This window comes from Phodopus roborovskii, unplaced genomic scaffold (genome assembly GCF_943737965.1).
Source record: "Phodopus roborovskii unplaced genomic scaffold, PHOROB, whole genome shotgun sequence".
In the NCBI taxonomy this organism is placed as follows: domain Eukaryota; kingdom Metazoa; phylum Chordata; class Mammalia; order Rodentia; family Cricetidae; genus Phodopus; species Phodopus roborovskii.
This window is the reverse complement of record NW_026125489.1, coordinates 11,381,584-11,407,658: the sequence shown is the minus strand read 5'-3', so window position 1 is coordinate 11,407,658 and position 26,075 is coordinate 11,381,584.

The following is a 26,075-nucleotide window of genomic DNA, read 5'->3' as shown; positions in this document are numbered from 1 at the left end:
GGTTAGGATCCGGGTTCCTTCCCTCGTAAATAAAAAGGAGTGAAGTGGTCCTCAAAATAAGCCAAGTCCTTTTCCTAAAATAAGAGATGCTAAGGAAAAAAATATCAACCATAAATATATATATATTATATATACATATATATATATTTCACTTATGTGCATATATATGTGTGTGTGTGTGCGCGCGCATACACACACATAAAATGTTGCACAATGCTGTAATTTATTGAAATCTTTTTACCCCAATACATTGTTCACTGCAAATGTGTATTTTCCCACACACTGAGACTCTGATGCAACATTTTGATAAGCTCTTTGCAATTTTCCCACCTGGTAACCGATTTACTTTGCTTTAATAAGACATATTACTAAAATACTATATATCCCTTAACCATAAATGCTGTTTTCCTCTCTTTTGTTATGTGAAAATAATGGTATATATCTTCCCTTTATCTATGGTGAGTGTTAGGATATGACAGCTGTATTTGTTTTTCATGATGCAAGTGAATGATAGCATCTCACAAGCTGATATATAGTCCCTCCTTTCTAACCACAGTGATGTTGCTACACTATATCAGCTTGAAAATATGGATATTGAAACAACAGCTGCTTTAATTCCAGAGAATGTTCTGCCCCATCAACCAATAATCTTACTCAAAAGATGAAAAACTAGAAACAGAAAAATAAATGTTTCTCAGAGCCATCAAAGCTAAATAAACAAGCTATAATTCCTGAATACTGCATCAGGTGTGAAGACATTGCAAAGAGATTGCTTTTGTTAAGGTTCAAGACACAGGCACTCTCACAATATTAAAACCAGTTAAAAGTAAGAATTCTCACAGAGTTGTCACTACAGTTATGTTATTGACACACAAAATGACTCACCTACATTCTCAAATTTGGATAACATACATAAGGAAAACACAAATTGAACTAAAATGTTTTGGGTGGGAGATCATAGAATATTTAGGGGGTGTTTTGTCTTGTTTTGTTTTCTGGGAGTATCACTTTGAAGGGACCTAGAAGATTTTATCTCCCCTTGGGGAAACATGCATGCTAGGCCTGAAGTAGAGATTTATGCTGTGACATAATATGTTTTTGACACAAAAAGAAAATACTTGTCAAAATGGTGGATACAAAAGCAGCTCTTCTGGGCATTCTAAAGAGAATGGGGACTACCTGGCTCTCATCAGTCAATAACATATCTGACATAAATAATGATAGAAAACTGACAGCTACATGATGTGATTTAGATGCTTAAAGCTCAAACAAATGAAAAGGCAAGAGGTATCAATTTTGCATTTAGTAGTAATTCTTATGCAATGTAATTGAACTTCTACTCATTGCAACAAACCTTATAATAATTTTATTAGTAATTGGCATGTCATGTCATGAATAATACCTTTAATTGACTACTTACATTTCTTAATATAGCTGCAACTCTGCCTCTAAATTGGGTTCAATTTGGCCCTATAGAAGAATGGATTCACTCTTCCATCTTCTGCCTTATATGAGTAATGGTATATTTTAAATAGACAACGAGAAATAGGGGAAAACATGAGGTAATTGATGGTGGAGAATTTTAGCTGGTCATGGTCCATAGATATGAACACTAATTTTGGAAGATGTGACTCTTCTTCTGAACCCACAAATATAAAACAGTATACTTTCATATTTAAAAAAAAAAAGTGAGAAATGTCTATTTAAATGGCCCTGAGAAAAATCAAGGCACCACAAAATAGATTCAATTTGATTCCAAACTTAACATTTTCTTATTTGTATAAATCAACTACCCAACTCTACTCCAAATTATGATGTTTCCCACTCCAAGTTTATTTCTGCAGGTTGAAATTTATGGCAAAGTCAGTATGGATGGTTCCCTATATCCACATGATTGACCCCTGATCTCACAGCATCTCCAGAGCCAACATTTTAGAGGATCAAGAACTGTAAACCTGTGACCTCATGCCAAGGTTTCTTTAAATTGTTTTAAATCTTTACTTCAGAGATAAACTAAAACTGTCATCTTCCTACTTGGGCTATCCTTCTGTAAGTAAAGCACAAGTCCAGATCTCCAAGTGTTGTTTCATATTTATTTGAATGTCTTACTTTTTCTCTAGAGTACTTTTGCCAACCATTGCAAGGACAGGCAATGTGCTCTTGCTGAATCTTTGTTTCTGAGTTCATACGTTTCCTAGCATCTCTCCCAGCCCTCTTGGAGTGACAGCCAATGGAATGCAAGGGAGCAATGAATGTGACTCCTGCCATGGTCCACACGAAATATTTTCTTTTTCAACTCCCACCCTCACTTTGCATCTGGTGCTGGGTCTCTGAAGTCCTGCAGTAAGTAGACGATGGACACACTAGGATGTAGTTGAGTCCATTTATTTTGGAGATGTAGAACGATGCCCAGATTCCATGAGTTTGAGAGATGTTAATAAATTCCTATCATGCAATGCCGCTGAGATTTGAAGATCTCTACATTCCAGCAGCTAGAGTTGCCTTCCATAAGATGCATTCCCTGTTCCTAAATATAGTTTGACAACATCAAAAATAAAATCAGATAAAGTTAGGAAACACTTGAAGCTTGTTGTCATGTAAAAAAAAAAAAAAATTGTAAGTTGGGATGGAGAGATGGTTCCATGCCTAAAGTGATTTCACCACATGTAGCAAACATGAGGATCTAACTGGATGCCCAGAACTCATATAAGTGCCCAGGTGTCAGTGGTAGACAATATGCAATTCCAACGCTAGAGAGGTAGAGAGAAGGAATGCTTAGGGCAAGCTGGTTAGCTAGACTAGCCTGTCCATGAGTTATGGGTTCACACAAAGAACACACACATACACGTCTGTGCACATAGCACGCAATTATACATGCAAAAGTAAAATTATATGTTGCAATATTGGAGACCTCCAAATGAAAGTGATGAGAGGCTCATAGGCACATGGTTTATAAAGCAGAAATGGGGTAGCTGTTGTTTGCAATGATTAACTATTAAAGTAGGGGTTTACAAACAGCATGGGATTGGTTAAAAATGATTGTGTTAAGCCATTTCAGGGAAGTAGCTTACATTTTATGATTGTTTTCCTTGTGGTTATGAGAAACATTTATAAGAAATCACCTAAAATCACTTATATTCCACTTATTCAGCCGTAAAGAAGAGCAAAAGTGTGTTCTTTGCAAGAAAATGGATACAATCAGGGATTATCATATTAAGCAAAATAAGTCATACTTAGAAAGACAAACATTGCATGTTTTCTCTTACTTCCAGACACTGGCTTTTTTTCATAAGACAATGTGCATGACATGAAACCAGAAGTTAAATTGCCTAGGGGACAGAGGGCTCTAAGGAAGTAGCAGGAGGGCTAAGGAAGGGAATTGGGTGGGCATGGCGAAGGTGATCAATGTCCATTACATACTTGTGGAAAATACCTCTGAGACCCAGTACCATGTACAATGAATATATACCAATTAAAAAAAAAAAACCTGCATTCCAAACAAACCTAGGTTATTTTCTATTACATGAACCAGCTAGTTCAGTCTGCTTGGAAAATTCTCATAACCCATCTTTGTTTATTCATTTTACATTTTATTTTATAATGATGACCAGGAATTTAAATGTGAAAGTTTGAATGAGACATTGCCTAACTTCTTCCTCCAACCATGAGGGGACCATACCTGCTGATACTGTGTCCTTACTGTTACATTAGTCTGTCGCCCTTTACTATAAGAAAACACCTGAAGGCCTACGGAACATTTCTGAAGAGCCCGAAGATTCCTGGGTGTGTCAGCACAGCTCAGCTATGGTGAGAACCTCATGGTAGGAAGCATCACCCCAGCAAACCCGCAAAGAAGGGAGAGGTCATAGTTCATCACACAGAGTCAGAGAATGTTCCAGATGTCAGGGTCAGGCTCACTCTTGTGGCAACTCAATGCCACAGGGTGGTGTCAGTGCCACTGTCCTAATGACACAGTGACCTCTCACCTGATCACTTCTCAACAACAGTACGCTAAGGACCAAGCTCTGAAAGACATAAAGCTTGGGGGCAGCAGCATACAATGTATAATAGGGTCCAGCTCACTTTGTCCAATAGCAGGTCACCTGCAAGCCTCTGTTAAGAATGCCATTGGTTCCAGAGACAATTGTCTGTGAAGTCAGAGCCAAGGCTACATGTTTGTGTTTGGTTTTGTTTCCTTAGGGGTTTTGTTTGTTTTGTTTTGTTTTGTTTTAGGGCAGAGATCTTTATTTAACTTGATTGCACTACATTTCTAACAATAAGCACATTCTGGAAAGACGGCTTAAGGGTTAACAGCACTGCCTGCTCTCCCAGAGGTCCTGAGTTCAAATCCCAGCAACTACACGGAGATTCACAACCATCTATAATGATATCTGGTGCCCTCTTCTGGTCTGCAGAGATACATGCAGACAGAACACTATATATAGTATGTGAATAAATTTTTAAAAAGTGAAGCATTGAGTCTTCACCAACTCTAACAATAAGCCCAGCCCTGATGACTCCCTGTGTAGACAAGGGTATTTTTGTTTGTTTTTTGTTTTTTTATTTTTTTGTTTTTTATAGCTATGCAGACATAGCCAAGAGAGGATGCTAGACACAGACTGCCTGGCTTCAAATATCTACTACCTATCTATCATCTAGTAACTGCCTGAGTGAGTTGAACAGTTTTTGGTTGTAGAGGGAAGAAAGATACTATATATACATATATAGTTTTGAAGAGTCATTGAGGCTAACTAAATTTGATAACTAATAAACACCAGTTTTGGTTGTTAGCTTGTGGTAATGGGCTATTTAATATATCTTTAATTTGATTCGATTATAATATGTTATGTCCAGGAAAATGTAAGAATTGCCTTTGAGACTTTTCCTTCAAATAGTGCTCCCTGAAGTTTTCTCCTGCTATGGAGAAAATCCAGCTGATTTTTAAAGTAGTTCTTATTTTTTATCATTAAAATATAATTACATTATCTCTTTCCTTTTCATCCTCCAAACCCCTCCCACCTGCCCCCTTGATCTCTTTCAAGTTCATGGCTTCTTTGCCTTTAATTATTATTGTTGCTGTTGTTGTTGTTGTTGTTATGTGTTCCTATATATATAAGTACAACCTGCTCAGCCCATATGATATTACTTGTATGTATATGATTTCATGGCTGACTACTTGCTATTAGATAAGAAACTTGGGTCCCTTTCCTGGGGAAGATTAATAATTCTCTCAACATTTCTTAGTTGCCATGGTTCTTTATCTAAGGTTGGGGCCCTGTAGTATTTCCCCCTTGTATGTGAGCATAGACCACCACAGCCCGGCAAGGAGTTGTATTTTTAATAAAGAACAAGAATACATAAAGCTGATGCTGGAAGTGGTGACACATGCCTTTAATCCCAGCACTCAGGAACCAGAGGCAGGTGAATCTCTGTGAGTTCAAGGGCAGCCTGGTCTACAGAGCAAGTTCCAGGACAGCCAGGACTACACAGAGAAAATCTGTCTCTAAAAAAAAAAGAAAAGAAAAGAAAAGAAAGAAAAAAAAGAAAAGAAATACTTAAAGCCAATAAAATAAAACATTTCTCTCCTCTGCTCTCATGAATATCCTGAGCTTTTATTTTCTTCTCTGGTAATACGAGTAACAAAAATCATACAAATGATTCCCTTTTTATGCCTATTTTTATTTTACGTAAATAATGTTGCCTCTGCTTTATATTTACTAACAGTATTTCTGCTATTAATCAAAGTGAGCCCTCAGATCACATTCAACATCAATTTAATTTTAAAAGGCAAGAGGCAAAGATGATGTGCATGGTTAAGACACCACGTGTGTATCTTTTACATGAAAATAACCTTCATTTCTCTGCTTGACTGGGAAAGAAATAAAAAGAATGATTGCTATAAATCAGGAGAAAAATCATCTCTCACTTGAGGTGTAGCAGCTGCTGATTTTGGGTTCACATCCCTGATAACCCGATGCTGTTGGGAAAAGCGTCTTTCGACAAAGCTGTGAACTTAAAAGTAGGAAGATTTCCTCAACATCTAAATATTTTCTCTGTATCACTTGCAGAAAAAGATATTTCTTTCACCCAGGTTTTAGTTTTAGCAAACTAACTATGTTTGAAATATATCTGATCTGCAAGCTTTACATAAAATTCAGCATTTTCTTGCTTCATAGGGCCACAGTAGGCTTGTCACACCACAAACAAAACCAATTGATTAGCCTCGCTTTAGACCAATAGTCGACATTACTATGTACCAGGAGTTCTCACCATTTATAACACACACAGGCACTTGAGCAAACACTAAGGATACTATTCATTTCTTTTACTATCAGCCACAAGTAAGGTATTGAAAAAAAAAAAATCAGTTGGCAAACAAAGCAAATATCGCATTGACTTGGAAAAATGAATAAAAGCCATTTCCAAAATGGAATCATGAAGATGTGGAAAATATGTTAAGTTTGCCAGCACTTAGAAACTCTAGCGGTGTTTTTATTCATGCAAAGCTGGAATGTTGTGATGCATATTTTCGCACTGCTGACTCACATACCATACTGTTTTATGCTGAGGTTATGTGTTTCTTATCTATCAAGAAAATAGACAGAGTCATCAATTAAATAAGAAGAACAATGCCAAATAGTAGCCGTGTCTCTTTACTCGTCAACAAAACTGAACCTGTTTCCTTTGTTGTGTGGTGGTCTCTTGAGCTTAGAAACAGAATCAGTTTTCCTCCTTGCTATTCGATTTTTGCTCTTTAAACAGACCTGTCATTTATTTGAACTCTACAATGCCACTGCACCCCCATAGTGCCCCAGCCCTCTAGCATTTCAAGCCAGTCTTTCTTTGAATGTTCAGACAGAATGATTTCCTCCTCTATGCCACAGAGCGCAGGAAAATCCAAACCCCTCTATAGTCTTTTGGGAAGTAGTAAAGAGTTGCCTCCTATCCCGAAGCCCTCTCTCTCTCTCTCTCTCTCTCTCTCTCTCTTTTTAGTTTTGCTCAGACTTCCTGTTCTTGCCTAATTCTTGATCCCTAACAGTACTTTTCCCTCCCAGCTATCACCTTCTCTCAGCACCATTTCATTCCCAATTGTGCGCCGCAAACGGTCCATTGCCACCAAGAGTCACTGTCAAAGGGTCCTGTAAACAGCAGATTCAAGGGAAGCGCCTTTAAGCTGAAAATGGAGTGTCACTTCTCTGCGGTGGTTTGAATAGGTCTGCCCCCCCCCCCCATAGACTCTTGTGTCTGAATGTCTGGCCAACACGGAGTGGCACTATTAGGAGCGTGGCATTAGGAAGTGTGTCATGGTGGGGCCAGGCTTTGAGGCCTCATATATGCCCAGGCTACACAGTTGCTCCTTCTGCCTGCGGATCCAGATGCAGAGCTCTCAGCTCCTTCTCTAGCTCCATGACTGTCTGCGTGCTGCCACACAGACAGTGGATTAAACCTCTCAAACCACACGCCAGCCCCAATTAAACATTCTCCTTCGTAAGAGTAGCCACGGTCATGATGTCTCCGCACAACAATAAAACCCTAACTAAGACAACTTCTTTAATTACTCATTCATTCATTCCACAGGGCGATGAATGCCTAGAGTCCCAACATTTTGGAAATGGAAGCATGAGGATCAGAAGTTCAAGCCTATCCTCAGCTGTACTGCAAGTCTGAAGCCAGCCAAGGTGACATGGAATACTGTCTCAAAAATAAAAAAAATAAAAAAAAACACCTTCTCAACAAAGTTACACCTTTCCACAGTGGATGGGACAGGGAACTTCCTTGAGCAAAATAAAATAAAAATATATACCTGTATTAAACACCACATAATGCATTTTAACATCTTGAAAACTGACAGAATATATTAGACTATGTTCACTGCATGATTCAAATAGGAACCAAGTAAATACTAAAAGCCACAGAAGCTTGATCTCGTCTATTATAACCATCACAATATCAAAGGAAACTTTAAATGTCACTGTTGACTGCTTTATGTGATTGTTAATGTTTTTGCTTTTAATTTCCAGCCTTGTCTACCCTTGTCTAATAGGTATGTATTTTTATGTATTTTAAATGCATCTTGCAAAGGAGAGTCTAGGCTTTTATTTTTTTTCTTGAAAAAAAACTTATTTTCTTTTTTTAACAAAAATATTGTGATCATGGTTTCCCATCCCTCATTTTCTCCCAGATCTTTCCCATGTCTCCAACCATCCAATTCCATGCCTTCTTTGTCTCTCTCTTTAGAAACACATAGGCAAACAACAAAGCAATAAAAACAGAAAGGAAGGAAGGAAGGAAGGAAGGAAGGAAGAGAAAGGAAGGAAGGAAGGAAGGAAGGAAGGAAGGAAGAAAGAAAGAAAGAAAGAAAGAAAGAAAGAAAGAAAGAAAGAAACAGAAAGAAAGGAAGGAAGGGCGAGCACAAGGGACACACAATGCACAAACAGGCTCACACACACACACACACACACACACACACACCACAAGAGCAACACATAAACAACAGCACAAAACCTGAAACCAGAACTCATAACACACAAGTTTGAGCCCTTAATCAGCTAAATTTCTTCCCCATGTGTGAATTCATTGTACAGAATAATGGGTTCTAAATTCCAAATGCTGATGAATGCCCAAATTCTCAAAATTACACTATCATTTCTATTATCTGCTTTACTTTTGCAATTTATATTAATTCATAGTCAATTTCAATTATTACATAGCGTGGTGAAAACAAAATCATGGCTCACTTTGGCAGTGTTGGGAACTGGGAAAACGGTTCACTCAGTAAAAGCACTTGCTACAAGTGTGAGGGCCCAAGTTTGATCCCTAAAACCTGAATTAAAAAAAATGGGTGCTATGGTAGAATCATAACCCTAGCATTGGAGAGGCTGCCTAGGGCCTTTCCTAATCAGCCTGAAGTCTCTGTAAGAGACACTGTCTCAGAAAGCGATACAGATGGCTCCGAAGGAACAGTGCCCAGAGTTGACCTCTGGTCTCCACACTCCTGCACACATGTGCACACGGATAAATGAACACAGGCACACATACACAAGCACTGTGTGCTATTAAAGCAGAAAGACTACAGAGTGGCTAGTCTACTACCATATTTTCTGGTTTACAAAATTAGGCATTGTATAACAACCAACTTTAAACACATGTTTGGTGAAGATGTGGGATTTCACAAGAAGAATAAAGAGAATAAAGGGAAAATATGGAAACCCTGAGACACTTTGCAAGCAGCCACTCTGAAAGGAACTTAAAAATATGTGGAGAGAGGCTCTGGATTTGGTGAAATACTGGCATACCACAGCAACATAAGATCTCACCATTTAGTGGCAGCTATTCCAGATCGTAGGCATTTTCCCTGAATGAGATGTATTTTGGGCATGCAGCTAAAAAATTCAGTCCTATCTACGGCTTTTATTCAACAGCATGAATTTCCATATTGCAAACTAGATATGATGGGTTTGATAAATTAGAAAACATGTTTTGCAAAACACAGATTATTGGTTATACCAGGATCAGGTCTAGTTGCCAACGCATTCATGTAAGAAATAAATGGAAGCAACTGTCGCAACATCTGCTTTTCTTATCCTAACAGAGGTAATAAGGGTGATAAGAATGTATGAAAGTGCTAGGCTAATGGCAGACTTAATGGTGATGAGAAAACGAAGATTAGTATTAATGACAAAAACGTAGATAGGATCCTAGACCATGTTTTCTACAGAAGTAGAATTTTATTTCCACAATTTTTTTTAACTTGAAGTTTGTTGTTGTTGCTGCTGTTTTTAAATAAAGCTTACAGACACCAAAGTTTATGACATCTTCTAATATCTTAGGGATTTTCTCTGGAACTATATCAGTGCTTTTGCAACTAGTAAAGGCAGCCTCTGGCTGCGGACCAGACTTCGTTAGTACATCTACAAGCCAAGAACGCTGCAAAATATTCTGTTTTCCATGGCTCTTAACAGGAATGTTGAGCCTTAATATCTAAGGGCTGACTGTATTCTGCAACACTTACTGACACCCCATACACAGTCCTTTAGCACCTACACCCTCGGAGGCTAGCTATGCCCCCAGCACCCACGAAGTTTTTCTCCTCCCTTTCACTCACTCAGCTCATGGGTAGTGACTAAGCCTTGTCTTGGCCTTTTTAAATTGTATAAGCTTATTTCAGCCTATGTGCTGGTGTAAACGGTTAAGCCGGTTTTAATTAAAATATTAAGTAAGCTTCCGTAAGGCATAAAGGACATGGCTTAGTAAAATCCAGATCTATTACATCTATCAAATTCCCCCGCACCCGCTTTGTACTGTGGTCAGAGGGATGCAAGTGCATATACTAACATGATCTGCTGGGCATGGACGCACACTGTCAGGCTGTCACTGTGTCCTTGATGTTTACGTAACGCTTTTGCTCCTTATTCCCACGCTGTTATTCCACTAAGAACTTAAGGTGATAATGGGCACGAGGGTCACCTTCTTTATAAAAGTATTTTTAACTTCTTTATTGTTCCCATTGTTTTTTGAGATGCCTGCGCTATTCCAATCCCAGGGAATATTTCCCAGTAGGAACGTATACTCAGTGGATAATTTTCTCCGCAACTGAAGGTGCTTTATTTAAACCAAATGCGCTTAGTTGCTGTGTTCCATGCATTAGTTTTTAGCTGAAGTTCAAATAGCCTATTGACATTGTCATTAATCTTAGGTACCGTTCTCATCTTTTCAGTTAATTGCTCTCTGATAGAATCATAAGACAAATCTGTAATTCTGAGTCATGCACCAATGCAATCAGAGGTTATGTTTGGCTCTCATCCAGTGCTGAGTACTTTTAAATACTTTATACTAACTCCACGACATATTCAATTGTGCTAGCTTTAGCTTATTTAAGTGGTAATTCTGTCTGTCACTTTGGAATACTCCGTGACAGTAAGTCAAATAATTACTAGTCAACCTCTGAAAACTCACAATCAGAAACAACGAGGGTTAGAATTTGTTTATTTTATATGATGGGCTATAGACCATGACACAAATTTGTACTAATCAAAAGTAAAACTTGTTGTGTTAATAAAACCTACTTACTATGATAATTATTTGTCAACACACATGTGCTGCGGTTAAAATTCATTGGCCCTATTTCTAACGAGTCTCCACAAAATAAAAAGAGTAAGTGCAGCAGGTAGTAAAAGGGTTGAGGCTGTGGGCAGACCAACAGTAAGACTAATCCCTGTAGAATGTTCAAGAAGGGAAACCTCCCGGGAAGGTGAATGCTGATGGACTCAGTGTCTCCTCATGCCAAAGAAAAGAAAAAGAAATAAAGAAATGTCTCAGAAATGCCAAGTTTTCTTTAATTGCTTCAACTTAGGTCTGTCTCTGCACTTCAACTTAGTATGTTCAGCCACGTCAGCTTTCTCAATAACTCCTTCCTACTCTTAGAACTTTAGGAAGAACCTTAAGCTCACAAATCCTAACGACATCAAGGACAGGCGCTGTCACAGTGATGGTGTTCATCACAGCCAGCGCCCACTTCCCAGACAGATCCACATCATGTTTGTTTCATCATTAGTCAGGGCCACAAAATAAACTGATATTTTCCTTACTTCTTCTTTTATTGAAAACAGGTTCTTTTCACATGCAATGTATCCTGATTACAGTTTCCCTTCCCTCTACTCCTCCCAGGTTCCTCCCCACCTCCCCTCCCCTTTGGATCCCATCCCCTTCTATCTCCCATTAGACAAAAATGCATGCTTCTTAGAGATAACAACCAAGCATGGCAAAACAGGATATAAGAGGACAAAGCAAACTCCGTCACATCAATGTTGGACAAGGCAAACCAACTGGAGGGAAAGAGTCCTAAGAGCAGAAACAAGAGTCAGAGACCTACTTGTCCTTACACTCAGGAAGCCCATAAAAATGCTAACCTAAAGCCTGTGATGTATTTGCAGAGGACCTAATGCAGAGGCTGCCGTGAGCTCACCTGCACCTGGCTTAGGTGATACAGAGGACCTTGTTCTCCCCATGTCCTTCATCCTTTCTGTCTCTTACACTCTTCCCACCTCCTCTTCTGAGGGATTCCATGAGCTCTGGGGAGAGGTATGTGATGGAGACATCCTATTTAGACGTTCTTTCTTCCTTGTGATGTCTGGCTGTGGGTCTCTACTTCTGTTCCCATCTACTGTCAGAGGAAGTGTCTCTGATGATGACTGAATAAGTCATTGATGGATGAGTAGAGCAGAATATCAGTAGGAGTCATTTTATCAATCCTTTCTTAGGCCAATGTGTTTGGTTTTATTCTAGGTCTCTGGGCCATCTAGTTCCTGGTGCTTGGTACCCCAAAAGCAGAGTGGAGTATATCTTCTGTCTTGTGGAGTGGACCTTAAGTCAAATCGGACTTAATCCCATAAAGTTCTGTGCCATCATTGCCCTGGCATATCCCATTGTTTCTTTAGGAACTCAATAGCTAATCTTCCACCTTCCAGGGAGAAAGGTATTTCTTACAAATAGAATAGAAGGAACAATACAGTTAAGTTTCCATATGTCACAACATTAAGTGGTTAATTACTCAACTTCTACACAAGCCTGTTTGTTCTCCCAACTAGGCTAAAAAAATAAATAAGAATAAATAAATAATAAACGTTTAGAATGGATTTCAGAGTCTGTGTTAAAGTTGAGCTGCCTCTGTACCCATTTCTCCTCCTTTCCTTTGTACTCCTTCCACCACCTTTCACCTAACTACAGAATGGCTAACAAGGACTCATGTAACATAGAAAATGGATGGTATCGGGCTTCGAAGGAACAGCCTTTGATTAGGCTGTTTCAGAGGTTCTGTCCCATCAGATGCCTGCCATGCTCGGTCCCTCACACAAAGAGCAACACAACTCCTCAGGTTTCCTAAAATACTCCAGGGTGGCTCCTCCCCTGTGGGAAACAATCCATTTCAATTTTACTCTTTCTGAGGCAATGTTGCACCAGTGTTCCTTATCTGGGCCAGCTGACTTCATAGAGAGGAAGATAACTCTACAAAACTATGTCTCTAATGATAGTCAACAGAGTAATTCAGCATGAGCACCTGAAATTTTTCCAGACACTGTCTACGGACAGTTGGTCCATTGCATCATTTCTGTAATTTGTCAGGAAGTTGTGGCACTGCAGAACATGCTACAGGATGTATGAGAGCTTTGTATGTAAGAGAGTGACTTCAGTTCAATTCAAACAGAGTTGTACTATGAATATCAACCTCATTCAAAAGTTTCTTGTACCAGTGATAATAAATAAGACAATTATAATAAGGTGTTTTGTAATGGCTAAAAGTAAAGTAAACAAATGCTGAATGAGATAAGGATTTTCAAGAGAAGGGATAATGATTAAAATGTACAATTTACATGATCAGTCCATGAGAAAATGTAACAGGTATAATGTTCAAAACTGACTTTAATATTTTAGACAACTTACAGCAATACGTACACTTCAAGTGCTCTGAAAATAGAACCATATCTTATAAATTCATTCAAGTCATTTTATTAATTATTTGTCTAGGTAGCTTATGATAGCAAGCCATGGGAATTAGAAAGATGTACGGTTCTAAGGATCCATTCTCTAAAGACACAGCACATAGTGTGTCCACAGAGTAATTTTTTCCCACATCATTGCACTGAGAATAATGTAGGCAATTCGCTCACAGACAAATTCCACACGAAAAGACCAGAATATTGAAGTTACCAAAATCCAGTCTGCTGTTGGTTTGGAGCAAACTACTGCAGAGAAGAGCTGAGATAGGAAGGATGATAAGGTGAGATAATAGAGTGAGATATAAGTCACGTGATGTCCTAGACTACCTGCCCTAGCATGCTCATTATCCCTGGTTCTATTACCCATGATCCTCTCTTGGCTAAATATCATCTGCAAGGGTCCAGAGCTTGTTAGTGTATCTCCATCATCTTAGCGATTTCTGGCCTAACAAAAGGTGCATTTTTAGAGGAAACAATACCATATATTTGGTGATAACATTTAACTGGTAAACAGTGTCACCAGGAAAAAAATCATTTTAAGACCATTTTGTGTTTACACATTTACAAAGAGAAAACCAATGAGGAGAAAGGCTAGAACCTATGGATCATGAAGTTACTGCATGCAAAGCATTCTCTGCCATTTCGCCAACTTGCTAGACACAGGTCAGGGATTAGTCTACATTCCGTGAGCCCAACACAAAGCATGATGAGAGACATGACTAATTGTAGCACTCGGAGAAACGAGAGTTTCCGATATCGACTCGGAAATAAATATATCCTGTGAGTTTATATTAAGCAATGTGTGAACAGTGTTTTCAATATTACATTTGTAGAAAATGCAGTACTAAGTTTCAAGGAAAGCTAACAATATGCTAATTCAGCAGAAGTCTTCTCACTGGAATGCACAGTCGGGTCTAATGATTTTTTTAAAATTGTCAAAATTAAAATGTACTGCTGCCCACAAGGCAGGAGCCACAGTGGATAGTACTTTAGAAATTATGAACGGGACTGTTACTCTGTGTGGACAATGGGTACGACGGGTGTTGGATGGAAATGAGCCAGAAGGCTGCTATCCATCGCTACACAGGTGTCCTGCTCACAAACACGTCTACAGCCCTGTGGCTCACACCTCTGCAAGACTTCAGACACCGGGTCCACACTTTGACATGCAACATTTTATTTCCAAACAGATGTGTTTACACCACTTGCACAGGCCGTGGCTTTAGACATTACTTTCATGCTATGCTGACAGACGAAACAAGCTTATTTACTAGTGCATCAATTTTTCCACATTGACAATCCGTGGTTTTCTGTCGTGTGTTTTCCACACCTGCTTTTGCTTCTTCCCTTTTTTCTCTGATCATTCACACATACCTCGGGGAAATACCATTATCACTGCACCCATTTTAAGTAGGGCCCCGTTGTACCTTGCCTCTAACTTCCTGTCCCATATACAGAATAGATCTGCCTCACTTACCTTAAATCTGAGTATTTGTTCATCATAAGTAACTTGCACAATACTTTATTTTAAACGCCATTGTTTTTCTTTGTTATTTCATGGTTAGAACATTTTATTCTTTTAAAATCCCTTGCATTGGGGGATTAACACTTGTTCTAGATAAAGAAGGAGGCAAATACAATATGTATCACCGAAAGAAGGACAGCAACAGTGACTGAGCCAAAGGTCACGCATATGCACTGACAAGCATTTTGGAGGCGCTACATCTCTACTCAAGTAGACAGAGTTCAAGTAACAAGGGGAGAGAGGGGTAAACGGGCTAGCCTACATCACTGTTTAAGGGCAAGGTTTGATAGTTCCATTGGGTTAATAGGTCTGTAATTTGTTTAAGGAACATAGGAGAAGGAGGAGGAAGAGGAGGAGGAGGAAGGAAGGAAATTAGAGAAATATCCTGTCTAACTTGACAAATTCTAGAATCACCCTGGAAACAGGCTTGTGGGCATGGCAGTCTGGATATGCTGATTACATTAATTCCTGTGGGACGATCTACGTCAACTGTCAGCGGGACCATTCCCAAAGATGGTTAGAATGCTGCTTCAATTTGCCCAGGTGTGGTTTGCTCCTACCAAAGCCTACACTGAGGTCTAATTGCCAATGTGAAGGTGTTACAGGTCAGTGGGTCCTTTAAGAGCTTTGGGTTAGGAGGGCTCTGCCCTTCTGAGAGGATTAATGCATTTCCTGGGGGTGAGCCATTAGAAAGCTCCCACCCCCAAATGTACCTTTCACTCTATGCATACATCTATTCGCCCCCTTGTCTTCTGCATGCTCAGCAGCGTGGTGCCTTTGTCAGAGGTGGTTACCCAACCTTGAGCTTTTCAGCTTTCATAGCTATCAGCCAAAACAAAGCGATGTGTGAGTTACCGACTCTCTGCTGTCGTTAAGCAGCAGAAAGCAAACTACACCAAAAGGTTTCTCTCATCCCATACTGGTCTTTATGATCATGACTATTTTCCCATAAGGAACATGGGTCTGTACTGCCACACCCTTGTATCCAGAGGGGTATGTATTTCTGCACATGGCAGAAATTTTCCTCTGTCCAAAGCTCGGGCACAGAAGGAATTCAGCTTCTGTTTTGCTGACTGAAATGTTGGCTTTTGAAGCATTCAGCCTTCATATAAGAAATGTGAGTCACTGAGGACCCCATGATGGGAGGGAGCCCTAACTAAGCCCCATAAAGATGCCCAGGGATCCTGCAGACCAGAGCCAGCTGCTCTGGGGTCCTGCAGTCTCTGCTACAACCACCAGCATTTGACTACAACTGTTTGAGAGACTGAGCCAGATCCAACCATCTGGGCCCTCACAAATTCCTGATTCACAGAGACAGAGAGATAACAAAATGGGAACTGCAGGTTTTGCCACTAACTGTAGAAAACACAACATATGGCCTTCTGGTAACCATCTTTAAAAAAAAAAATCTTCATCTTACTACCACTTATGAACTAACCAACCATTTCCTTGTTCACTGAATGGCGATGCCAATGCCGTGTTAACTGTTATTCTGTTTCCTGGTCTATTTCTGGACACTGCTCTCTTCTATTTCACCCTGTTGGTCTCAATGCTGATGTAGATGCCCAGCCCTACAGAACACTCATGTAGATCTCTAGTCCTGCGCAATGCAGAAACAGATCTCTATCCCGACCCTGTCTCTGCATCATTTTAAATAGAACTGTGTAATGCATTTTCATAGCGAGCTGGGCTTTCTCTGTTCCGAATTCCATTTTCAATAGTGTGCCTCTTGCCGCCTATATGAATTTTAGATCTGTTTTTAAACTCAAAAAATAAACACCGAACATTTATTTGAGCTTTTCTTAAAATTACCTCATTTAAAACTATTAAGATGTCTCAGGAGACTTGATACATGTCTTTCCACATATTTTTTTAAGCTTTCTGACACTTTTTGTTTTGGAATTTTTAGTTTATGTTTTCATATAACTCTGGGAATTCCTTGGCAAATTTAGTCTCAAGAATTTGCTATCTGTTCCTTGTGCTATTCAATTTTATTATTCCTTCCCTAAACACACACACACACACACACACACACACACACACACTCACACACAGCTTTTTTCCTCTAACAGGCATATTGTAGAAATATTCTCTTTTCATCATTACCTTAGAGGACTCTCCAGGAGCAATAGCTCTTCAGCTTATTTTCAAAAATAAACTGGATAGATTTTTTTCTTGTTTCCAAGTCCTGGATAGATTTTTTGTTGTTGTTGTTCCAAAGTAAACAATAATATCTTCTGCAAATAATTATAATTTTGTTGTCTACTGTCTCATTTGTATGCCTCCTTCCACTGTCCTGATTTTGTTATATTGGTTCAAGGTTTCAGGAAAAAAAATAATCAATGCTTATACATTTTAAAAATAAAATACAAGAGCTGCCGTATTCCCATAAAGCTGGATGCCATTACCTACAAGCAACTTTTACAATAAAGTTTCAAGGAGATCCACACCCAAAAATATCCTACAGAGATCCAATATCTCACTCTTGAGCGTACACTGAAAAGAAATCAAAATTGGCATACAGTGAAGAATCATACATAGCCACACCTACTGCAGCACAATCACAATACCCAAGTTATAGGACCAGTCCAGGTGTCTGTCAACTGATGAATGAGGAACATACGATGGAGACACACAAAAGGGTTATTCAGGCCTAAAAAAAATGAAATTGTTTCATATGTCAAAAAAATGAATAGGACTAGAGATTTTTGTGTTAAGCAAAAAAAAAAAAAAAATCTTTCTCAGAAATAAAGTAATAAAGTGTTTCATGTGTGTTTTTCTCTTATATGGTAATCTAGATATTTAAAAAAAAAACCATAAGAAAAGTGGGAACTTCTGGGGAAAAGGAACAATAGCAATGCAGGTTAATTTGATTAAAGCACATTCTAAGTGTGTTTTAAAATGTCGCAGTGAAAGTCATTATTTTGCTTAGTTGATATGCACTACCAACTTCAGTAAAGCAGACGTAAAACTTTAAGAAATGATTAGGCTGACAGGGCTTCCTCCGAGTTAATGGGGCCCTTCTAAGAGGTTTCTATACACAGTTTAGTAACTGACTTCATTCTTCTGCCCTGGAAAAAGGAGATGCCCTCAATGAGTCAGAAGTCAACACCCTGACCTTGGATTTCCAGAACCATGAGGAATAACAGCCTGTTATTTATAAGTAACCCAGCCAGAACTTATTTGAAACAAAATAGATTAAATGAGCATCCAGTTTCAAATCACACAACCTACCAATAAGGTATTCAACTCTACCAATTACTTGGAATTTTCTCATGGTATAGCCAAGATCAATATACTCTTTTGTGAAGATCTAAGTGTCATGAGCATCAAAAATAAAAATGTAAAACATTCTCTTTCCAGGCAGAGTTGCAATATATTTTGTAAACTGTAATAAGCTGTCCTTGTTGCATTCATGTCTAAGGAAGATCCAATAGCAGTCCTTGCTGGAGCAGAAGTCAGGCTGAAAGCCAAAACAGTGTAGCAAATTACTGTGAAGCTAGAGTGGTGTGTAGCTTAGTGATAGAGTACTTGCTCAGCATTTACAAGGCTCTGTGTTCAACACCAGGTACCACCACAACAAAATTGATGACAAAAAAAAAAAATTTACAATGAACTGATACAGAAACTTAGATTGATGCTTGCAAAAATTAACTATGACTTCATATTAAACAGTATCAAACAAGTTTAAGCAAAATGTCACCAGAAGAGTTCATAAATGAGCCCAAGAGAGACAGAGCTGACCTTACAGTTGGAGTATGGAGTGTGGGCAGAATTTCAATATATGAAAGTAAGTCAACAAGTTGGAAGAAAGAGAAACAGTGACTATCCTCAACAAAGCAGAAAATTGGGTGATGTACAGAGCACAAAATATCACACGAAGAACAGAGATGACAAGAGAAACTAGCATGAAAACGAACTTTCCCTGCTGTCTTAGTTAGGGTTCTATGGCTGCCAAGAGACACCATGACCACAGCAATTCTTATAAAGAAAAGCATTCCCCTACATATGGTATTGTGGTGGGGGTTTGGGAGGGGAGGGTGTTTAGAGTGCATGGGAGAGGGTAGAGAGGGCAAAAGGGAGGGAAGGAGGGAGGGAGGGCTGGAGGGGAGGGAGGGAGGGAGGGAGAGGGAACTAGGATCGACATGTAAAATAATAAATTAAAAAATTAAAAAAAAAAAAAAAACGCTTTGACTCCAAAATTTAAGTTGAAGAACAAGTTACTGGGGAAAAGTATTTCTATTTTTGTTTCCACAGAAAATGAAAAGATGTGGATTCCTTCCAGACTAATGTGGTTTGATCACACCAGACCGCCTGAAACAGAGTACAAGCTGATCCTACATTCCAAACAGCTGGACAAAACAGCCCTACAGACTACAGCTAGGATATCTGAATCTTCTTCGAATCCCCCAAGACAGCGCCCCTTACCAGCAGGAAGTAGTTTGGAAAGAACGACGCCCAAATTCCCAAATATTGTGTATAAATGTTTGTTTTCATTTAATTGGACTTTGTTATATAAAATTAAATTTAAAAAAAGAAAGAAAGAAAGAAAGAAAGAAAGAAAGAAAGAAAGAAAGGAAGGAAGAAAGAAAGACATTTATTTAGGGTGGCCTACACTTGCGAGGGTTAGTCCATTATCATCATGGTGCGACATGGTGGCGTACAGGCAGACATGGTGCTGGAGAAGGAGCTGAGAATTCTGTATCTTGATCCAAAGGCAACAGTAAGTAACCTGAGGCAGTGGACATGGCTTGAGCAAACTACCACACCTGTACCCTCCTCTGTCTTCAGGACCTTTCCTTGTAGTAACTCACAAGGGATCACAGCGATAAGCACAGACGATATGTTTGAGTCACGGAAGTCTATGTCCGATTTTCAACAGGAAGGTGACATGTTCAAGGAAAACTTGATAGCAACACTCAAAACCGAGAAAGGAACTATCTGGAAACCACAGAGGCTAGGGAGAGGCTTGCTGGAAAACACAATCCACGATATGTAAGGATTCCATTCTATAGCCTCCTGCCTCAAGGAATATGCTCCCCATCCCACATCTTAAATTGATCACGCTACCTGAAAGCTATCTGCAAAATTGCAGCGCCCCTTCCGACACCCATGTCAATTTACCGATGCCCACAAGAGTCACTCTGCACTCCTTGAGTTTATGAATCTTAACCTAGTCCAGGCTTCATTAGTTATTTCATCTCAGCAACACTTTTCTCAGACTTCAATGAGTGTAGCTAGCATGTTCCATTTTAATTAAATGCTTAAAATTTGTAGTTCCAGCGACTTATGAAATATCTGTAGGTAGGGCTGGTGTCCTGTTTATAAACATCGGCACGGCATCTCAACAGGCCCTCAGTGAATGAATGTTCTCGATGTCAAGATGGGAAGAGGACTATGGACTAACAGGGGAGCTCTGAGAATGGGATTCATGAGTTTGCCATGCAAGGAGAAACCAGCTCTGAGATGACCTCCATCAGGCTCAGCTGCGCAGAATCGGAATCATCTACAGCTGTCGGTCTAGGCAGAGTTTGTGTTACTTTGCTTCTGTTTTGATTTTGTTCCTTTATTAGTGCCTCCTTCTAGCAATAGTCCCCTATCTAGTACTATTGTGGGGACCTCAAAGCTGACCATGTGACCTATTAGAAAAGTGGTCCTTTCTAGGGTAGAAGACCATGTCACTAAGGCTCTCTTTGTAGCTGTGGAGAGGATTCTATTTTGCTTGGTGGTCAGGATAAAAAGAAAAAAAGGAAAGTGTGGATCACTACATTTGAACTTCAAGAAAACAAAGGTAGTTTTAGTTATATTTACAGTGGGACAGTGATGGGCACAAAATAAACACTGAAAAAATATACGTAATGTAGATGTGTCCATGGCTTTCAGTAGCTGTGTTTGAGCTACAGCTGGGGTTTGAGTCACTAGTATATAGGAAACCTAAACAACTGATAAGGAAATTAGCTTGAGTGCTTCATTATACAATACAGATTTTACAAAATATACCAAGGAAAATTAAAATGTTAAAAAAAACAATGCTACCTTTGCTAATATCAATACATCGCAACAAGTAAAAGCTAAGAAAGATTCATCTTTAAAAATTCTTTTTTCTAATGTTAATTCTTCTCACTATACAGAGACTTTCTAGACTTTGAAGACCCCCCCATGGAAGGCCTCACCCTCCCTGGGGAGCAGAAAGGGGATGGGATGGAGGTTGGTTGGGGGGCAGGAGAGGAGGGGAGGGTGAGGGAACTGGGATTGACATGTAAAACAAGCTTGTTGATGGTGGGAGATGTCATTCTGTATATGTTTCTCATACTGGTTAATGAATAAAGCACTGTTGGCCAATATCAAATAAAATCAATATAAAAAGAGACTTTCTTTGCTGCATAAGGGCAAAGGTTGGACCTGAAGTACTCCTTGCAAACAGGACACACAGCAGTGTATGGGGTTGAAAACTGGCTCCAAAAAACAACTTGTCCCAGTCTTAGGCCTTGTGAGGTGCTTGTGAACATAAGCTTATTTGGGAAAAGTTTTTGCATATATAATTACGCTAAAGAGCTCAAAGGAACTTAATCTGCATTTTAGTTATACAAGGTGTTTATTCAAGAAAATAGGGAGATTTTTTGACCAGTGGGAATCTTAATTGTCAACATAGGAGACTTATAAAGCACACTTCTACATGTCCGGGAAGGTGCATATGGGTTAGCAACTGAGGTGGGAAACCCCATTCCGAGATGTGAGAAGCACTATCCAATGGCCTGCTAGTCCCCGTGGAACAGAGCACGTGCAAGCTCAACCGCTCTCTAATTGAGTTTACTTCTTCTGGTAATTGTCACCAATGACTTATGCTGCATGCTCAGCTTGAGGGCTCACATGATAGGGCTACACGTCCTTGCTGGCATGAATTGTTTCAAGTCTAACCTTTGCTTCTCACAGGTAGCTGACAAAGTCTTTGTATGTTCATCATAATTAAATATTAGAGAAGTCTTCGCCTTTTAAATTAATCTTTCTTAGCTTTTCCTTGTTAAGATGCAATGGCATTAGCAGTTTGGCACAAACAAGCACAACAAAGCAAAACCTGAAACAATGTCGGGCCACAACTTCTTCAGCTTTACTGTGTGAACCAACACCAGCAACTCTCCTGAGTACCCCTAAACCTACAGCCTCCTACTGGGGCTTAATCACTGGTCGCTCTTGCTTTGAGGCCCCCACTTACTATTCTGCCCAGTTGATAGAATGACTTGCCTCTTCAGCCTACAAATATTCATTGTGTGAGGATATAGCCTCAGACAATGTAAGCCAATCAATAAAGTCCCTTCCATAATACATACGTACAGGACCTTGGCTTAGACACATGTTCCAACTAAGAGTAGAGAGTCATTGCTGTTGCTCTACTCAACCATGCGGTTCAAAAGCTTTGGATGTGACTTTGGTGGGGGAATTTGAAAAAGCTTAGAGAATTAGGCTACAGAGAGCCTGGAGACTGGTAAACAGAGCTTAATAGATGTTTAGGTGAAAGCCCAGGCAAACAGAATGCTGATAGGGAAATGGACACCAAAGATGAGGCTCCAGCAGTTAGTTTCATTTGAGAATGAGAACTCTCTCTTGAGAACCAAACTACACCCAATTTGTGTTGCATTCTAGCAAATAGCTTACCTTTGCAGGGACTTTGTCCAGGCCTGAGACTGTGTGAGACTGAGTTCCAAAGTGGCAAACTAATTAATATAGTGGAGGAAACTTCAAGACAGCATGGCATCCAAGCCATGGTACAGGATTAATAACTTCTTTTCATCAGTTTTATTGTGAGAAGCATGAAAAAAAGAGCAGATTTGACAAACCTGCATTTTTGCAAAAATAAACTTATGATGAACATTATGGCAAAGGAAAACAGTAACTGAAGATATTTGGTGCTGACACGATGCCAAATACTTCACACAAAATCAATAGGAAAGGTACCTGGAGGGCATCTCAGGAATTGGCCGAGTCTCATCCACAGCAGGTTCACTTATCTGAAAGACTCTCCTTTGAGAAGAGAGCTTGAGGGTACTGTGCTTGCCCAGGGATGGGTTGTAATTTTTCCCACGTTTAGCCAGCCATCGAGGTACAAATGCAGAAGCCCAAATCATCCATGACTCAAGTGACTCCGGCAGACCTCTATGTTGTACACATCTTGAAGATCAGAAACTGTGTGGTAAGGTCAGAGTCCCTGTGGGATGTCCCAACACAGCAATGCATGAAACTTAAGAGTGAAGCTGAAGGTACAGGAAGTTAATAATATCTAGAACAAGGAACATTTGTCAATAAAAAGCTATACCCAGCAAGCAGGAGCAGCCCAGGAATGAAGTCATGTGGGATGTATCTAGCATAGCCACAATGAAAGGACATCCCAAGTCCTGTGGAGCTCACAACATAGTACCACATGCCTGGTCACTGGACATAGAACCACAGGATGTAATGTTTTCCCTGTTGGGTTTTGATCCGAGCCTTCTGTTTAACGCCTCAGATGTTCTCTTTAGAATTGGAATGTTCATCCTGTATCACTGTGCACTCCAAGTCCCTAATTTACCTTTTGAATTCTGCACAGCGACAAAATTACCTTGTACCTCAGAGGAGGTTTTGAAGTTGGACTTTTGAATGATGCTGGCACTGTCAATGCTAGATGGATATGAGCCCTTGAGGGACAGAAGTGATGTGCTTTGGTTTGAATGTGAAGAGTTTCCCTCAAAAGTGCATATATTCAATTATTCTGTTAATGAACTCATAGCTGAATGGACTCTAATGAGGGGGGATATTCAACCTGAATACTGACCCCCCCAAAAAAATCATAACCATGTAAAAAGGTAAATAAATCTATATCTGAGAATAAAACATTACAGTTTGCATTCTGTGCTAGAAGAGTATCAGTTATAATGATCCCAACCTTCTATTTCCTGTAGCTGAGTTCCAGCGATCATATATAGCCATAAGCTATATTTTAATCAAGCGTGTTTAACCAGATTTATCCCTGATCCCAAAGCCACAGTGATAAAATTTTTTATTGCTTGCTTTTCAGATCTTATTGATATAAAATCATGATCTTATACAAAATGTCTTCCAGTTTTTCCTGTCCCTAGATCATCTATAATTCACATTAGTTTGTTTGTTTGAGTGGCTTTGTAATAACATTATAAATCTACTTAAATGACCTATGCATGAAGACAAAATTCAGAGCTTTTGATGGAGCTACATATTTTTCCCCATTGCTACATGAGCTGAGCAGCTCATGGTTCATAATCATACACAAATTCTTTGTTGTAGAGAAAGGAATTAAATTTTAAAACTGATTTTGAAGTTTATTTTAATAATATGCAGGGGAAAAGAGTGTGTCTAACTCTGAGTTTCTACAAGAAAAGCCCAATATTTTGCTTTAACATTTTCCATCAAACATAGTAAAAAAGTTGACTTGCTGCTGTTCTGCAATCTGACATTTAGGCTTATGGTTTTTTTTTTAATTTTTTATGTTTCTTGTGTTTCCGATTCATTATGTTGTGCACTGAGAGCATTTCTGTCTCACTTAGTATTCTGTTGAATCTGCAGAGATCTTACTAGTTCAAATGAATATACTCTGTTCTTCTAGCATAAGAATCAACCATTAAGTTGGAATGGTAGAGCAGAGATTTCTGGGTTTCACAGAGATTAGTGAGGCTTACTTTCACCTTCAGAGACTGTCTAGCTGACATCTTACACATTGATGACCAAATAAAAGATTGGCAGATGTGAAGAAAGTGTGTGTCTTGTCAGAAGTCCACTGGCTGTTTCCAATTATGATCTTTGACTTTGTCGGAAGCCCCAGGAAATGCTGCCGCCCATTTAATTAGTAAAGACACTAGGAAAAGTCTATAACAAAGATGTGCATAGATCCTAAGTTAAGGAACCAAAGGCTAGAAAGGGAGCTACTTTATATCAATGGGGTTAGAGAGGAACCTGATGCTGAACAAAGTTCATTGCTAGGCCTGATTTCCCTAGCAGAAAATCGTGAAGCTGATATATATATATATATATATATATATATATATATATATATATATTTCCTGCACCTTCACTTTTAAAAGTATATCTCTAAAGCTTCATATGTGTGTGTGAAGCTTTGTGTATATGTATATATAATATAATCTATAATATGTAATACATATATACATATATCACACTCACATTTTCTAAAAGTATTTATGGTACACATAATAATATTCAAATGCTATAATTTCTCATTTAACAAATACTTTTAGTATATTACTGTCTTTTAAGAAGTTTACAATATTTTAAAGCCATTTTAATGGCAAGTAAAACAACACCAAGTTGGGTGGACATTTACTTGGCATGGCCAGTACCGATAAACTGAATGAATCTGGAATTCAATTCTGCAAACTTTTTCAGTTAAATTCCTTATAGTAGGAAATTCACCCTTACTGATAAGTGCAAATTTTAATTCATTGGATGATGAGACTTGTATATAAAAATCTTAACAGGAAATGTAAATGGTAACTGAAAATGTAGAAAGGATATTTGTTTTGGTGACACAACAAATCATTTAGCATAAATTGCAAGATATACTAAAATATCACCAGAATATATTTCCTGCTATACACTAAATGTTTCTATTTCAGACACAAGTCTCATAGACACGTAAAAGAAATGGAGTTGAAGATTCCAGTGGGTGTGAATGTCACGGACCCAGAGAACCAACATGCCCCCTTCATACAAGAAGACCCCAGTAAAAACAAGAGTCAAAACAGAGGCTGGGCTTTGATCTTGGTTGCCCAACCTGTTTCTCAGGAGCAGGAGGGATTATGCAACTTCTGTAGGCATCTGATTCCTCATCTGTATTAAATGACATTTAAGTAATAAATATGCAAACTGCTTGCCCTGCCCTTACCACAAAGATTTCATAAGATTAAGGCAAAAATAATGTATTGAAGATTGCAGAAGGGCAAAGCTTTAGCAGTCACATGGATGTTTCAGACTTCCTTCCTACAGACAGCTTCCAAGTTGTCTGTATTCTCCAGATTACTGGAAAGCAT